This window comes from Macrotis lagotis, chromosome 1 (assembly GCF_037893015.1).
Source record: "Macrotis lagotis isolate mMagLag1 chromosome 1, bilby.v1.9.chrom.fasta, whole genome shotgun sequence".
NCBI lineage: Eukaryota > Metazoa > Chordata > Mammalia > Peramelemorphia > Peramelidae > Macrotis > Macrotis lagotis.
Window position 1 is genome coordinate 506,240,954 of NC_133658.1, and position 18,169 is coordinate 506,259,122.

Genomic DNA, 18,169 nt, shown 5'->3' on the forward strand with positions numbered 1-18,169 from the left:
ATCTTACTCATTTACTTGAGTTCTTGTTAATATTTTTAAAGTGTCCCCAATAGTCCTAGCTTGGATTTCTCAAATTAATAAATGTCGAATTATCAACAGACATTTCTTAAGTACCCATGATGGGATATAAAAGTAAATTAGACTTGGTCCTTGCCCTCAAAAACTAATAATCAAATGGAAGGGGGTAATATATGCACACAAATAATGAATCAAATTAGAAAATTATCAAATTGGAAGATGTCAGATAATGAAGAAAGATATCAAAGAGCAAAATAGCTTGAAATAGTAAATGAAGAAGGAGATGCTAAATTTACAACATGGGAGTGTTGTAACAAGTCATTACATAACTTGTTTTCCCTGATGGCAAAAGATACTTTAACTACAATGAGTTTTTAGACACTCTCCCTGCCTCAGCCAAGTAAAACAAAGAATGCATGGCCCTGTTCCTTTTGTGTCTCTGTTATGTCTATTCTTTCCTACCTTTGATAAAGGAATATTGGAGACAGAAAACTTTCAAATTCATGAGCTTTGAAAGGGTGGAAGAGTATCAGTGATCCAAATTAGAGTCCAAGCCAGAGTTTGCTGGAAATAGGGCAAGATGAGGCACTAATACCATCCTGAGAAATGACCTGCAGGATCCAGGCCAGGAGTGGGTAGGCTGACTCTCTATCCTGAAGGAAGGGAAATACTTGTTTCATGGCAATACCAAGCCAGAAGTGAACTTGATGAGATGAGTGCTCTGGAGCAACTGCTTTAAGTTTGAGAAGGTAGATCAGGGGATGTTTTTGTGCTTTTGTTTTTGCTACATCTTTTCAGCAACTATTTGATAACATTAATAAAATTTGATAAAAATTAATTTATGTTAATGTTTAAATGATATTGCAATCGGGGAAATACAAATTATAATTAGCAATATATATTTGGATAACACATCAGATAAGAATTCAAACAAATAGTTCTAAAATCAAAAGGTTCTAAATACTAGAAAGTCAAAACTCCTTAGGGTTACCTTTAGAACCAGAGTTGTACTTGCCTTCTGAGGAATTTACTTTAATAGTTAAAAATGAGAGTTGGATTAAGGACCCCTGCCCCCCACCGGAATATACAAAAGTTATACTAATTTCTCTAAATCTGTCATATTTGTATTTTGTGGCATAATAATATTTTTCATTACTATATATCCTTTCCCTCTATCCTTGATCTCTTTGCATCTTATAATAATATGTCTGGGTTAAAAGGTATATACAGTTTAGAAATATTTTAGAGCATATTTTCCAATTGTTTTTATAGAATGATTGACTATCTGTACTAATTGTGCATTGGTCCACCTGTCCTCCAAACAATTGCTAATTTCCTCCTTTGTTATCATTGCTAATTTGATGAATGTGATATGGATATGGAATCCCAGAATTGTTTAAATAAAATTTTTCTTAATCACTTGGAGCATTCTTTTTATATGGTTATTGACAACCTGCATATATTATAGATTATGCCCTTTTACAGCTATCTATTGTTGAGAATGGCTTTTGTTCATATATACATACATATATATATATTTGTACCTATTTTTTATAGTTGTTGGATGTTAGACTTTTACCAGAGAAATTTGCTGAGACTCCTGTACACACATACACACACACACACACACACACACACACACACACACACACACACATGTTTACTTTCAATATAATTATAATTTTATTTTATTTGTGAAGTTTTTCATTTTTTGGAATTTCCAATTTTATCTTTTATTTTTATCTCTATTATTGGTAAGAATTCAATCTTTAGTCAGAGTGGTAAAAGATATCTTCTCTCACTTTTTTATGATCTGATTATATTTAGATTATTGTATTCCTCTGGAGTTTATTGTGGTAAATATAAGATGTTAATCTAAACTAATCTCTGCCATATTATTTTCTAGTTCTCCCAGCAGATTTTCTCATTAAGGGAGATCTTACCCATCATATACCAGTTAGTATCCATGGATTTAATAACCAACTTTATAATTCTTTATTCATAACAAATAATAACTAATTCTTTGTGATATAGTTGGAGATCTGGAACTAATAGATTCTCTTCATCCATTTTTATATTTTTCTACTCTTAAATTCTTGACCTTTTGATCATCAAGATGAATTTTACAGTTATCCTATATAGAAAATAACCTGTTAGTAGTCTGATAGGTATAGAAATAAATCTAGATTAATTTGTAAGTATCATTTTTTTTATTGGCATAGCTAGGCAACAAACAATATTTTTCACTTTTATCTTTCCCAGATTTATGTATTAGGCCATATTTGTTATACAGAATGAGTTTGTCAGGATACCATCTTTCCCTATTTTTGCACATAATTTATATCATTGAATCAATTTTTGATAGAATTCATTTATAAATCCTTCTGATCCTAAATGAGTTTTTTTTAATTGGAAACTTATTTGTGACTTGTTAAATTTCTTTTTCTAAGATAAAAAGTATTTACACTTTCTTACTTGTTCTCTCAAGCTCAGAATTTTACATTTTAAGTATTTGTTTCCTTTAAGTTACCAGATTTTGAGGCATATTACTCAGAAAAAAAGTTTCCAGTAATTTCCTTTCTTTTCTCTTATTGTACTATGATTTTTTCTTATCGATCTTTATTTTGATAATTTGATTTTCCCCTTTTAGAAATCAAATGAACTGATGTTCTATCTGTTTATTAGTCTTTTCAGAAAACCAATTCTTAGTTTCATTTATTCAGTGATATATGTTTTTATTTCAACTTTGGTTTTCAGAATTTTTGCTTTTGTATTGATATGTTGTAGAGGAGGAATGTTGATTTGATCCTTTTAAGTTCAGTTTAGCCTACAAAGATGGAGGCCATGTCTCAGGGCAATGTGGATGAGCCAGGGGCAGAGGGCCAACATAGGGGTGGTGGAGTGAGACTGGGGTCTAACCTGAGAACAGCCATGGAATTTTTGGCTTTGTGAGCAGGCAGGAGAGTTTCAGCAAAATTGGAGGAAGAGTTTCAGCATTGTAGGCGGGAGAGCTCCAGTTCAGTGGCTAGACATCAATCTGGTCAGCTCCACTGACCTGGAAGACCAGGGCACAAGCTCCTTATTTTCCACTTTAATGCCCCCCATATTTGTGGGAGAAAGGCACCCTTCCCAGAACAAACACAGTAATAACTCCACCACCACCCCTAGGCTCAGATGTGGGCAGCAGATCTCTCTCAGTACTGAGTGAATAATATTAACTATATAGTCCAAGGGCCCAGGACACATGGTTCAAGGATAATTCAGATCCTGCTGCTTCTCCCACCCACTCAGACCTAAGGAGTGGGCCACAAATCAAGGTCACAGACACTCCAGGGAAACCCTCTAGCACCCCCTACTTGGAGTTACTAAACCCAATGAGCAAAGCCTCTAGGATTTTCAAAACCAAAGGTGTGAACCAGCCCCTCCCCAACACAAAGATCCTGGGAAAATGAAGAAAGGCCAGCAGAAAGGGGATCCATTGAAAGCTACTTTGAAGCCAAAGACCCTAACTCAGAGAAAACTAGAACTTCTGAGGAGAATATGAATTGGTCTCCAGCCCCAGAAAGACTTCTTAGAAGAGATCAGGAAGGAGTTTAAAAATCAATTGGAAAAATTGGGAAAAGAAACCCAAGAGAAAATTAACACCTTGCAACAAGAAAACAAATCCTTGGAAAATACAATTGGATAAGTGAAAAAAGAAAATAATTCTCTCAAAACAAAAATTGGACAAATGGAAAAGGAGTTAAGGGCAGCTAGGTGGTGCAGTGGATAAAGCACTGGCCCTGGAGTCAGGAGTACCTGGGTTCAAATCCGGGCTCAGACAGTTAATAATTACCTAGCTGTGTGGTCTTGAGCAAGCCACTTAACCCAATTTGCCTTGCAAAATCCTTAAAGAAAAAAAAAGGAGTTAGAGAAGGCAAATGTAGAAAATTCTTCTCTTAAAAAAAAGAATAGTATCCATGGAAACCAAGAACTCCATGAGACAACAAGAATCTGTTAAACAAAACCAAAAAATTGAAAAAATAGAAGAAAACATAAAATACCTCATCAGAAAAAAATAGCAATTTAGAGAACATATCCAGGAGAGACAACTTCAGAATCATTGGCTTCCTGAACACATTGAGGATAAAAAAAAGCCTGGATAAATATTTCAGGATCTTTTGAAGGAAAAAATCTCCTGACAACATAGAACCAGAGGGCAAAATAGTTATTAAAAGAATATATTCGGGGTGGCTAGGTGGCATAGTGGATAAAGCACTGGCCTTGGAGTCAGGAGTACCTGGGTTCAAATCTGGTCTCAGACACTTAATAATTACCTAGCTGTGTGGCCTTGTGCAAGCCACTTAACCTCATTTTGCCTTGCAAAAAAAAAAACTAGAAAGAATATATTGATCCCCTCCTGAAAGGGATCCCAAAATGAAAACACCAAAGAATATTGTGACCAAATTTCAGAACTATCAAATAAAAGAGAAAATCCTGCAAGCAGCCAGAAAGAAACAATTTGGATACCAAGGAACCACAGTAAGGATTACACAAGGACTGGCTGCATCAACATTAAGGGATTGAAGGGCCTGTACTACCATATTCCGAAGAGCAAGGAAGCTTGGAATGTAGCCAAGAATTCACCATCCAGCAAAACTGAGCCTTCACTTTCAGGAGGAAAGATGGACATTTAATGAAATAGGAGACTTCCAACTTTTCTTGATGAAAAGACCAGAGGTAAATAGAAAATTTTGACTTCAAACAGGAGACTCAAGAGACACATGAAAAGGTAAAAAAAGGAAAAGAAAAAAATTGCTATTCAGTAAGATGAAACTGGCTATATCTCTATCTAGGAGAAAGATTCTCATAATTCTTGAGAAGTATAACTCTACTAGAGAGAATATAATTAGCCAGAAGAAGTCATGACTTGTCCGTGACTCTGATAGAATGATTTAAAAACAATATCTCTTTAAAAGGGGGACAGTAAAGAGACAGGAGGATGAAGGAGATTGAATGGGGTAAATCACATTACATAAAGAAGTACAAAGGACTTATTGCAATAGAGGGGAAGAAGGGAGGGGGTAAGAACTGTCTGAATCTTATTCTCATTAGATTTGGCTCAAAGAAGGATTAGCATACACCTACTCAGTTAAGAAATTTATCCTTCCTTTCAAATATTAAAAGGGAAAAAGGGAGGGGGGAGGAAAAGAGGAAATAACAGAAGAAAGAGAAGGAAGAAGGAGCAAAGGAAAAGGGGAAAGATAGGGGAAGGGGAGGATATAAAGGGGCAAACACACTGAAAAAGGTGATATTCGGAAGTAAAATACCAGGGAATATGAATAAAGTAAATAAGGGGAAAAATACAAACAAGAAAGATATCATGGAGGGCAATAAAATGTTAGTAATTATAATTTTGAATGTGAATGGGATGAACTCTCCCATAAAACATAAGCAAATAGCAGAGTGGATTAAAAAACCAGAATTCTACACTATGCTTCTTACAAGAAACATATTTGAAGCAGAGAGATGCATATAGAGTAAAGGTAAAAAGTTGGAGCAGAATATATTGTGCTTCTGTTGAAGTGAAAAAGACAAATGGTGCAATCCTTATCCCAGACAAAACAGCTGCTAAAATAGATTTCATTAAAAGAGATGAGGAAGGAAGCTATATCCCCCTAAAAGGTATCATAGACAGTGAAGCAATTTCAATACTAAATATGTATACACCAAGTGGTATAGCATCCAAATTCTTAGAGGAGAAGCTGAATGAGTTACAGGAAGACATAGACAGCAAAACTCTATTGGTGGGAGAGCTCAACTTCCCTCTCTCAGATTTAGATAAATCTAACCATAAAATAAACAAGAAGGAAATTAAGGAGGTAAATAGAATCTTAGAAAACCTAGACATCATTAATTTTTGGAGAAAATTGAATGGAAATAGAAAAGAATATACTTTTTTCTGCAGTACATAGTACTTACACAAAAGTCAACCATGTACTAGAGCATAAAAACCTTATAATCAAATGCAGAAAGGAAGAAATAGTGAATACTACCATCTCAGCTCATAATGCAATAAAAATCATGTGCAGTAATGGGCCATGGAGATACAGACCTAAAACTAATTAGAAACTAAATAACCTCATTTTAAAGAGTGAATGGATCAAACAAATTATAGATAGAATTAATGATTTTGTCTTAGATAATGACAATAATGAGACAATATACCAAAACTTATGGGATACAGCCAAGATAGTTATTAGGGAATATATTATATCTTTAACTGAATAAAATAGAGAAAGAGGAAATCAATGAATTAAGCATGGAACTAAAAAAATTAAAGGAAAAACCCCAATTAAATACCAAATTAGAAATTCTAAAAATTAAAGGAGAAATTAATAAAATTGAAAAGAAGAAAACTATTGAACTAACAAATAAAACCAAGAACTGTTTTTATGAAAAAAAATTGATAAACATTTGGTTAATTTGATTTAAAAAAAGAAAGAAAACCAAATTACTAGTATCATAAATGTAAAAGGTGAATTTGCCACCAATGAGGAAGAAATTAAAATAATAATTTGGAATTATTTTGTCCAACTGTATGCCAATAAATTTGATAATCTAAATGAAATGGTTGAATATTTGCAAAAATTCTAAGTTGTGCAATTTAAATGAAGAGGAAATTAAATACCTAAATAACCCTTTCTCAGAAAAAGAAATTTGACATGCCATCAATAAACTCCCTAAGAAATACTCTCCAGGACCAGATGGATTCACAAGTGAATTCTATCAAGCACTGAAGGAACAATTGGTTCCTATTCTATATAAACTCTTTGGAAAAAATATGTGAAAACAGAACTCTGCCTAACTCCTTCTATGACAACCCATACAGTGCTGATACTTAAAGCAAGAAGAGTTAAAACAGAGAAAGAAAATTGCAGACCAAATTCCTTAATGAATGCAGATGCAAAAATCTTAAATAAAATCTTAGCAAAGCAATTACAGAAAGTTATCACTAGGATAATACACTGACCAAGAAGGATTTATCCCAGGAATGCAAGGTTAGTTCAATAGTAGGAAAACTGTCAGTATAATTTAATACATCAATAACAAACCTAACAAATCATGATTATCTCAATAGATGCTGAAAAAGCCTTTGACAAAATACAGCACCCATTCCTATGAAAAACACTAGAGAGCATAGGAATAAATGAATTATTCCTTAGAATGATAAGTAGTATCTATTTGAAACCATCAACAACCATTATATGCAATGGGGATAAGCTAGAGACATTTCCAGTAAGATCAGGGGTGAAACAAAGTTACCCATTATCACTGCTACTATTCAATATTGTATTTAATGTTACCTTTAGCAATAAGAAAAGAAAAAGAAATTGAAGGAATTAGAATTGGGAAGGAAGAAACAAAACTCTCATTCCTTGTCATGACATGATTGTATACCTAGAAATCCTAAACAATCATCTAAAAAGCTACTTAGTATAAATACACTTAGTATATTTATATACTAAGCTACTTAGTATAAATATACTTAGTATATTTATATATATATATATATGTATATATATATATATATATTAACAGCAAGATACAGCAGCAAGAACTAGAAAGAGAAATTCTATTTAAAGTAACTTCAGACAATATAAAATATTTGGAAGTCTACCTGCCAAGGCAGACTCAGAAACTCTATGAAAATAACTATAAAATACTTTTCACACAAATAAAATCAGATTAAATAACTAGTCAAATATCAACTGCTCATGAATTGGCCAAACTAATATAATAAAAATGACAGTTTTACCTAAATTAAACTACTTATTTAGTGCCTTATCAATCAAACTTCCAAAAAATTACTTTAATAAGCTAGAAAAAATTGTAACTAAACCATATGGAGAAACAAAAAGTCAAGAATATCCAAGGGATTCAATGGGGAAAAAAGTACAAAAGAAAGTGGCTTAGCCTTATCATATCTAAAATTACATTATAAAACATAAGTCTCAAAACTGTCTGGTCTTGCCAAAGAAATAAAGTGGTGGATCAGTGGAATAGATTAGGTGCAAAAGAGACAGCAGAAAACAATTATAGTAATCTGCTGTTTGATAAACCCAAGGAGTCCAGCTTCTGGGATAAGAGCTCTATCTTTGATTAAAAAAAAAAAACTATTGGGAAAATTGGAAATTAGTATGGCAGAAACTCGGATTAGATCAACGTCTCATAGCCTATACAGGATTTAGACATAAAAGACAATATTATAAGCAAAGTAGGAGATCGAGGAATAATTTACCTGTCAGATCTATGGAAGGGGAAGCAGTTTATGACCAAGGAAGAGATGGAGAGCATCATTAAAAACAAATTAAATAATTTTTATTATATTAAATTAGAAACTTTCTGCACAAATAAAACTAGTGTAATGAAGATCAAAAGAAATGTAATAAATTGGAAAACAATTTTTACAACTAGTATTTCTTGACAAAAGACTCATTTCTAAAATATATAGAGAACTGAGTCAAATTTATAAAAAAAAAAAACAAGCCATCCCCTAATTGACAAATGGTCAAAGGATATGAAAATTCAATTTACAGATGAGGAAACCAAAACTATTCATATTCATATGAAGAATTGCTCCAAATCATTACTGATTAGAGAAATGCAAAATAAAGCAGCCCTGAGGTACCATTTCACACTTATCAGAATGGCCAATATGACCAGAAAGGACAATGTTCAATGTTGGAAGGGATGTGAGAAATCTGGCACACTAATGCATTGCTAATGGAGCTGTGAACTCATCCAACCTTTCTGGAGAGCAATCTGGAATTATGCCCAAAGGGCAACAAAAATGTGCATAGCCTTTGATCCAGCAATACCACTACTGGGTCCATACCCTGAACAGATCATACAAAAGGGTAAAAACATCACTTGTACAAACATATTCATAGAAGTCCTGTTTGTGGTGGCAAAGATTTAGAAATCGAGTGAATGTCCATCAATTGGGGAATGTCTGAACAAATTGATATATGTATGTTATGAAACACTATTGTTCTATTAGAAACTAAGAGGGATGGGATTTCAGAGAACCCTGGAGAGACTTGCATGAACTGATGTTGAGGGAAATGAGCAGAATATGAAGAACATTGTACACTTTAACAGCAACATGGGGGTGATAATCAATCTTAATGAGCTTGCTCATTCCATCAATGCAATAATCAGGGACAATTTTAGAGTACCTGAAACAAAGACTACCATCTGAATCCAGAGAAAGAATTATGGAGATTAAACAAAGACCAAAGTTTATTACCTTCATTTTTTTTTTCATTTTTTAAATAATATTTTATTTATTTTTCCAAATACATGCAAAGATAGTTTTCAATGATCAATTTTTTAAGGTTTTGAGTTTCACATTTTTCTCCCTTCCTCCTTTCCTCCCTCTTCCCCCAACAGAAAGCAATCTAATATAGGTCTTACATTTTATGTTAAATCTATATCCAAAATAATCATATTGTGAAAGAAGAATCTAATCAAAAAGGGAAGAAAAAACAAATCATGAGACAGAAAAAAAAAAAACATGATACAGAAAACAAATTTTAAAAATTGAAAATAATAAGCTTTGGTCAGCATTCAGACTCTGTAGTTCCTTTTCTGGCTGTGGGTGATATTTTCTATCACAAATCCTTTCGAATTGTCTTTGATCATTGTACTACTGAGAACAAGTTCATCATAGTTGCTCAATACACAATGTTGCTCTTAATGTGTTCAAGTTCTGATTCTGCTCACTTCACTCAGCATCAGTTCATATATCTTTTTAAGCTTTTTAAAGTCCAGCCTCTCATTACTTCTTTTTTATTTCCTTTTTTAAAAAATTAAATATTTTATTTATTTATTTGTTTTTTGTTTATTTTATATTATTATAATGATCTTGTTGTGAGAGTAATCATAAATCCTCCTCCCCTCCCAAAAAGACAAGAAACCTCAAGAATAGTGACAGAGGAAAAAAATTGTATTTCAGTCTATGTTCAGATTCCACTGAATCTGACTCTGGGATAAGTTACCTTCCCCATCATAGCCACCAGAAAAGTTGCCTCAATATTTTTCCCACAGTCTCTATCACTAGCTGTATTTCCCTCCACTCTATTCCTCCCACTCTCATCTATTCCATTCTTTATCTCCTTCCATCCTGTCCCTGTTCAGAAGTGTGTTGTATTTGAATACCCTCTCCCATGATCTTCCCTCTCTTCTATCACCTACTTCCTCCCTCCCCCCATTCACCCTTATCCCATCACTTTCCTTTCATTTTTCTCTAGGGTAAGATAGATTTTTATACCCTATTAAGTGTGCATGTTGTTTCTTCTCTGAGCCATTTCTGATGAGAATGAAGGCTCACTCATTCCCCTCACCTTCCCCCATTCCACTCCATTGAAAAATCTTTTTCTTGACTCTTATGTGAAATATCTTAGCCCCTTCTTCCTGTCCTTTCTCTTCCTCCCAGTTCTTTTTCACCCATTGACTCCATCTTTTTTATTATATTAAACCATTATATGTTGCTCCTTCCTGTGCCTTGTCTATATATTCTCCTTCTAACAACTCTTATAAATGAGAAAGTTCATATGAGTTATCAGTATCTTCTTGCCATGCAGTAATACAAGCAGTCCAACATCATTAAGTTCCTCATAATTAGTCCTTCTCATCCACCCCCCTATGGTTCCCCCAAGTCCTGTACTTGGAGATCAAACTTTCTATTTAGCTCTGATTGTTTCAATAGGAAAGTTTGAAAGTCCCCTGTTTCATTGAAAGTCCATCTTTTCCCCTGAAAGAGGATGTTCAGTTTTGCTGGGTAGTTGATTCTCAGTTGTAAACCAAGATCTTTTGCCTTCCAGAATATCATATTCCAAGCCATACAAGCCCTTAATGTAGATGCTGCCAGATCCTGTGTAGTCATGACTATGAAGCCACAGTAGTTGCTTGTTTCTGGAAGCTTTTAGTATTTTCTCTTTGACTTGGGAGTTTTGGAATTTGGCTGTAATATTTCTGGAAGTTTTTGGGGGGGGATCTCTTTCAGGAAGTGATCAGTAAATTCCCTCAATTTCTATTTTACCTTCCACTTCTAGGATCTTGGGGCAATTTTGCTGTATTATTTCTTGAAAAATGAAGTCTAGGATTTTTTCCCGGTCATGACTTTCAGGTAGCCTGATAATCTTTAAATTATCTCTCCTGGATGTTTTCAAAGACAGTTGTTTATCCAATGAGATATTTCACATTTTCTTCTAATTTTGGGGGGATGGGGTTGGAAGAATTTTATTTCTTGCTGAGTTCTCAAAAAGTCATCAGTTTGCTTTTAGTTCCATTCTGCATCTGAAGGAGTTATTTTCTTCAGAGAGCTTTTTAAATCTCCTTTTCCAACTGGTCAGTTCTACTTTTTAAGGCAGTCTTCTCCTCATTTGTCTTTTGTGTTGCTTTTTCCATTTGACCTAAACTGGTTTTTTTGGTTTGGTTTTTTTGCAAGGAAATAGGGTTAAGTGGCTTTCCCAAGGCCACACAGCTGGGTAATTATTAAGTGTCTGAGGTCAGATTTGAATTCAGATACTCCTAACTCCAGGGCCGGTGCTCTATCCACTGAGCCACCTCGCTGCTCCAAACTGGTTTTTAATATATTATTGTCTTTAGTTTTTTTTCTATTTCTTTCACCAAATTGCTGACTTGGTTTTCATGATTTATCTGCATTGCTCTCATTTCTCCTCCCAATTTTTCCTTTAATTGCTTTTCAAAGTCTTTTTTGAGCTCATCCATAGCCTGAGCCTATTTTCTATTTCTCTTGGAGGTTTTGGATACAGAAGCTTCAATCTTGTCATCTGAGTATGTATTTTGATCCTCCATAGGACCAGAGTAATTTTCTATGGTCAGGTTCTTCTTGTTTTGTTGTTTGTTCATTTCCTCAACCTATGACTGATTTACTGCACTTCCAAAGCTTTGGGAGGTTTTTTGCAACAACTCACAGGGATCTTAATTCCTCCAAGGTTTTATAAGAAGCTCTGACTGCTCTCTTGCCTGTGTTCAGGCCCTCTCCTGAGGGTCCCTGCTCAGCTATGCTGGTGTTGTGGGGGCCCAGACTGTAACCTGGATCTGAGTGTAGGCAAACAGCTGAGCCCTGTCCCAGAGAGAGCAGAGAGATCTTTGCAGTCTCTCCCAACCCCTTTACCATCTATGAACTGAGAACTCTGGATGTGCTGGGCGGCTCTGCTGACTGCTGCTGCACATTCTCACTACAGGGCTACTCTGAGGCTGGAGCTCCGCTCTGCACTCACTCGTGCTGCAGAGTTCTCTCACCACCTCTTCCCACTGTACCCAATGATCCCTGGGTCAGGAGGTCTGGAAACTGCCCCCTCTGCCACAGACCCAGGCACCCCCAGGGATCCAGGCCCTGGGCCCAGCTGTGCTGTGGCTTTTTCCAACCCCCAGTCCTGGTGGAACAGACCTTTCCTGCGGGACTTCTAAGTTGTCTTGGACTAGGAAATTGCACCACTCGGTCTTTCTATGAGTTCTGCCCCTCTAAATTTTGGCTAGAGTCATAATTTGACAGCTTTTGGAGCTTTGGGGGAAGGAGTTCAGGGAATGAGTTTCCTGCCTTCAGGCCACCATCTTGCCTCTGCCCCCCTATTTGCCTTCAAGTTTTTTTTTTAAGTATATTATGTACTACATAATTTTTCTATCTCTAATATTTTATTTTCTCCTCAAGGATAAGTTTTCTGGTAACAAGTCACCCCACAATCTGGTGAGAGACATATTTTGAAAACATTGCATTCTTTCTTTGCATCTGTTGATGGGGCAAATTTCTCTGAATATATTTAGCCCCTGAAGCCCAGCCAATGGGTTGAAAGAGAATGGGGTTACTGAAGGGGGAGGGGAGGAAACTTGAGGTTAGGATCTATATAAATCTGTTTTTTCCAAAGGCTCTTGGAATTTTACCATCTTGGTATGTCTGTTAGTGCACTCTCAAGAGAAAGAGTTTAACTTTCTTTTGCTCAGACCCAACCTCTGAGAATTTCTTTTAGGGTAACTTTACCTCACAGTTTCCAGAAAATATACATTGTAGGGTATTTTTCTTTTCTTTTACTTGGATTTTGATTTTGGTCTGTTTTCTTTTTTGTTTGTTTTGTTTTTTTAGGTTTTTGCTTGGTAATGAGGTTAAGTGACTTGCCCAAGGACACACAGCTAGGTAATTATTAAGTGTCTGAGGTCAGATTTGAACTTAGGTCCAGAGGACTCCAGGGCCAATGTTCTATCCACTGCACCACTTAACTGCCCTGGCCTATTTTCTTTTAAACATGACTAATAGAAATGTTTTGCATGACTACATATGTATAACCTATATCAAATTCCTTGCAATTTGCAATGAGAGGATGGGTAGGGAGGGAGAGAATTTGAAGCTCAATTTTAAAAAGGAATGTTGAAAATCGTTTTTTCCTGGGTGGGACAATGGGGTTAAGTGACTTGCCCAAGGTCACACAGCTTGAGCTGTGTGTAAGTATCAAATGTCCAAGGTCATATTTGAACTCAGTCCTTACTGACTCTAAGACTGGTGCTCTATCCACTGTATCCCTTAGCTATTTTTATATGTTATTGGGGGAAAATAAAATACTGAATTTAAAAAACAATTTTAAAAAGAGTGGTATTCATGAGATGACTCCTCCCTCACCTTCATTTTTTTAATTTTTATGAAGTTCTAATTATAAAAAATAGCAAATTCCTCGTTCTTTTTCCTTCCTGCCTACATTTCTTTTCCAATTCCTATTCTTTATTTTCAAATCCAAACAAAACAGCACAAAACTCAACCCAAGCTGAGTTTTGACTTTCTTGACTCATTCTTTGACTATTAACAAGCAGTGGTATTTTTGCAGGTACAAGTTGTCTCTTTTCCCAATATTTGAGAGTAAGTGTTCAATCATCATTTAGTCTTTTTAAGTAAAAAATATCTTCACACAAGTTCTTCCTGCCTCTTGTATTATATTTCAAAGATTAAAGATTCTACTCAGCTCTGATTTTCTCACTAGGAATGTATTTTTTAAAATTCTGTATTCTATTGAAGAACTATTTGTTCCTTTTATAGAATTAGATTTTTTTTTTGCAAATTGCTATTCTTGGTTGCAAGTCTTTTTAATTTTTAATTTTTTTTTGCCTTTTTTGTGTATCCAGTCCCAAGATGTTCTTTCCTTTATATTTGATACTGTATAGTCTTGTGTGGTCCTAAATCTCTTTCGTTGGTGCTTGATCTCTTCCTTTTTGACTAGTTAAAATGTTTTTTCCTTTGACTTAGGAACTCTGACTTTTGTCTGTAACATTATTTGATATGTTTAATTTGAAATTTCTTTCAGTAGATGATCAAGTTCAATTGATTCTATTTTCATTTTGTCCTCTGCCTCTAATAAATTTCTGAAGTTTTATAATTTTTAAAAAAATATATCTCTTTTGTTTGTTTATGAATTCCATGGAGTACAATAGGGAGGAAGGAGGAATAGAAGCAAATCCTTTTTGCCAGAACTATAATAATACTAATATGAATTCTTCACAAATATTATCTCCCTTGATTCTTATATCAACTGTGAGAGGCAAACATTAATTATATCCCTCTTTTATAGTTCCCTGAAACTCTATTTAGGAGGCAAAAAAGGTTAAGTGACTTGTCCAAGGTCATGTGGCTAGTGACTGAAGGTAATTTTAAAAAATTTTATTTATTTAAGGTGATGGGGTTAAGTGACTTGCCCAAGGTCACACAGCTAGGTAATTATTAAGTGTCTGAGTTCAGATTTGAACTCAAGTCCTTCTGGCTCCAGAGTCAGTGTTCTATCTATTGTACCACCTAGCTGTCCTTGAAGGTAATTTTGAACTCAGGTTTTTTTTTTTTTACTAGAGGCTATCCTTGCCAAGTTCTCAGTTATTTCTATTACACTGTCTTACAATGAAGTTTTTATAATCATTTTCACACTTATTTTTCTAATTTTTCAATCTTAATAACATTCTAATATTTCTTCTTGCCCTATTGAATCACTGGGTTATATTTCTTCTATTCTCAGTATGTCTATTATTTGAATAAGGTTGACCATTTTCTGCTCTAAGCTATTCATTCTCTTTCCAAACATTTTAATTTCATTTTTTCCCCAGTTATTTAACCTTTCTTCTTCCCTACATTCACTCAAGGAGTCCATGTGACCAGTGCATTCTTTTTTCTTGTGGTCCTACCTATGATTATTTCAGGGTTGATTCTTTTTGCTGTGATTTTTATCTTTATATTAACTCATAGTATTTATTTATTGTCTGGTTTTCTTTTCTGTTTGCTCACACTTTCATCTTCAGTTTCTGATTTTGAACTTTGTGCCAAAGTTAAGATCTTCTGAATGGAGAGCTTAGCACCAGGTCTGGAATGGAATGATGCTATACTAAAGTTAGTTATGTCTTGTCCCCACTGTCTCAAAGCTGTTGTCCTGGGTAGGCAGAAATGGAGGGGACAAGTAAACAGAAGAAAATAAAACAGAAGAAAGTTCAGAAAATCAGGGTAGTTTTGGAAACAACAACAAACAGTCTGAAATGGAAATTCATGGTTTTATACTGATTTTCTGTTTTCTGTTGTATACATGGAAATTTTTTCCTCTTTGTATTTACATTTTAAATGACTTTAAATTTTTTAAGCAATGAGGAATTTTTAAAAGTTGTTGTATTGCCTCAATCTTGGATAGTATAGTTAGGGTTCAATCCTGCCTCCTCTGTTATATTTCCAGGATGTAAAACTGCATGGGGACAGTCCTTTCTTACAGTCCTGGTCTGCATCCTAGAATAGAATACTTTGTTGGAAACAAGCTCCACCCACTGATATTGTTTGCAGCTATCTCTTAGGGAGGGTCCCCCAACCTTGACTGCATCTGGCTATTCATTGCTATATAGTATCACCCACTGGAAGTCCAAGGTTTCATCCCTTGATCCTTGGAAGCTGGTTTTTGGTCTCCTGAGATCCCTTTTACACTGACCTTGGCCTAATTTCCTTGTTCCACCACCTAACAGAAGGTGTCTTCCTGATCAGGCCATTATATAATGAAGGATCCTATCCATGGATGGAAATGCTTTTCTTTAGTTTTGTTGTTCATATAGTGCTGCTCTTCATTACTAATAGTTTTTCTGAGGACCTAGGCTCAGCTGATACTTTTCAGAACATAGAAGTTGGTTTATTATTTCTTCTAAAGGTATTTGCATCTTACCTGCTTGGCTTAAACTAAAGGAATGAAGTTCTAATTTTGGAATTTAAAACAGTAGTGAGCCAAATGGAGAAAGTATTTTTAGGATAGGGAACTTTCTCAGTATTTCTGAAAACTCATTTCATCAGTAGCATGCCACCTACTCACAAGGCCTGCCCTGACAAGAACTTCATCATACCAAATATTGTATTTGGCTACTCACTAAGGATTCAGTAGTCAATGGGAAAGAAAAGAAAGAGGTATCTGTAATAGTCTGCCTGCTCCAGGCCATTCTGCTTATGTCTGACAGAATAATCTTCCACAAGTATCATTCACCTGCTTCAGGGACTCCTTATTAGAATTTTTAATCAAGTCCAAACTCCTCCATTAACTGAGTGACTTTAATTAGGTGTACTTTCCTTTTCTAATTTCTCCCAAAGTTTTCCAAAGACTCTTGTCCTATTTTTCAGGATTTTTTAGTTTTATCCAGATCCATCTTCTTACCACCCCCTACACAAACTTTCCATATTCCCATTCCACCTCTATCATATTTTGCTCTTATGTCTGGAATGTCCTCTCACTATGTGGTAGGATGATCAGAGCTACTTGTATATCTAACACAGTCCTATTTATTCTGGAATGATCTGTGATGATAAAAAATTTGTATGTGTTTAGTTAAAGGAGTTCTCAGTATATTTCTGTGGAAAGAGAAAAGATAGACGTCATATTGACTAAGTAGACTACTCTGCTTCATCCTCACTACCTGCCTATGATTGATGCTCCACTTGAAACTAGAGTGGCTGGTACACTCCCACAGTAGGAATGAGGTCTTGAATAGTACCTGAACCAAAAGAAGAATATCATTCAAGTCCTTTGGGTTCTAAACATGCTTTTATATATATTGAAAATGCAGAGAAATCCTCTAGCTTTTGTGATGGACCTCCATATCTATCACCTTGTTTAAATGTATTCAAGTCAAGTCAAGTCAATAAGCATTTGCTAAGGACTTCCATGCTTATTTGCGAAATGCTGGCAATATAAAGACAAATAGGAAAAATAACAGTACCTATCCTCAAGGAGCTTATATAAAAGAGATCTGAGAAAGGGTTAAATGGTGGAGATGAAGGTACCCAAGACTTTATCAAGAGCCAGGAGTGCAGCCTGGAGAGGAATGACGGTCTGAGAGGACCAGCTTTGCAATCAGAGGGAGAAGGTTTAAGGTGAGATACTTGCAATGTGTAGGATTCAAGGCTAGAGTGAGCTTCTAGAGTGAGGAAGTTTCTTGGGCATTGTAGAAAAAGTCCAAGAGACTCAGGAGGCCCCGTAGAGGAATGAGGACCCATTATCAAACCCATTCTCTAAGAAACCTCCTCTAATTTAATCCCATTTCATTACTTTATTTTATCTCTCTGCTCTTAAATGTGGATCTATTCTATATGATCATGTGTTTCTTTTTATTCTCTTATAGCTTTGTTCATATAGGTCTTTGAATCTTTTTTTTTCCAATCTAAGTTCCTAAAAGTCAGATACTGTAATTATTTTTTTATATTCCCCAATATCCAGAGATGTAATTAAGAGAAGAAAGGAACTGGGTTTGAAATAAGTCAATAAATAAACATTTATTTAGCACCTACTATTTTCCAGGCACTATTCTTTTCATAAAAAGGAAAAGACTATCCTTGTCCTTAAGAAGCACATGGAATAATGGGAGAGACAACATGCAAACAGTGCTGCACAAATTATATTCAAGATAAATTGGAATTATAAAAAGAAAGAAGGCATGAAAATTAAGGGGGACGGAGAAAGACTGCTTGTAGAAAATGGAATTTTAGCAGAGAAGTGAAGATATCAGGGTAAGTCAAAGATGAGGAGGGAGAGTGTTCCAGAAATTAGGGGCAGTCAGTGAAAATGCCCATACTCAGAAGATAGTGTATCTTATC

General features: G+C 35.0%; 1 long non-coding RNA gene across 1 annotated transcript in view; it reads left to right on the top strand.

Annotated features, from left to right (window-relative positions):
• Nucleotides 1-18,169, top strand: part of LOC141506880 (uncharacterized) — a 41,894-nt gene that overhangs the window by 10,448 nt on the left and 13,277 nt on the right. Inside the window, exon 2 of the long non-coding RNA XR_012473998.1 lies at nt 17,874-18,082. This is a non-coding gene — a long non-coding RNA (uncharacterized LOC141506880). The remainder of the gene's footprint in view (nt 1-17,873; nt 18,083-18,169) is intronic.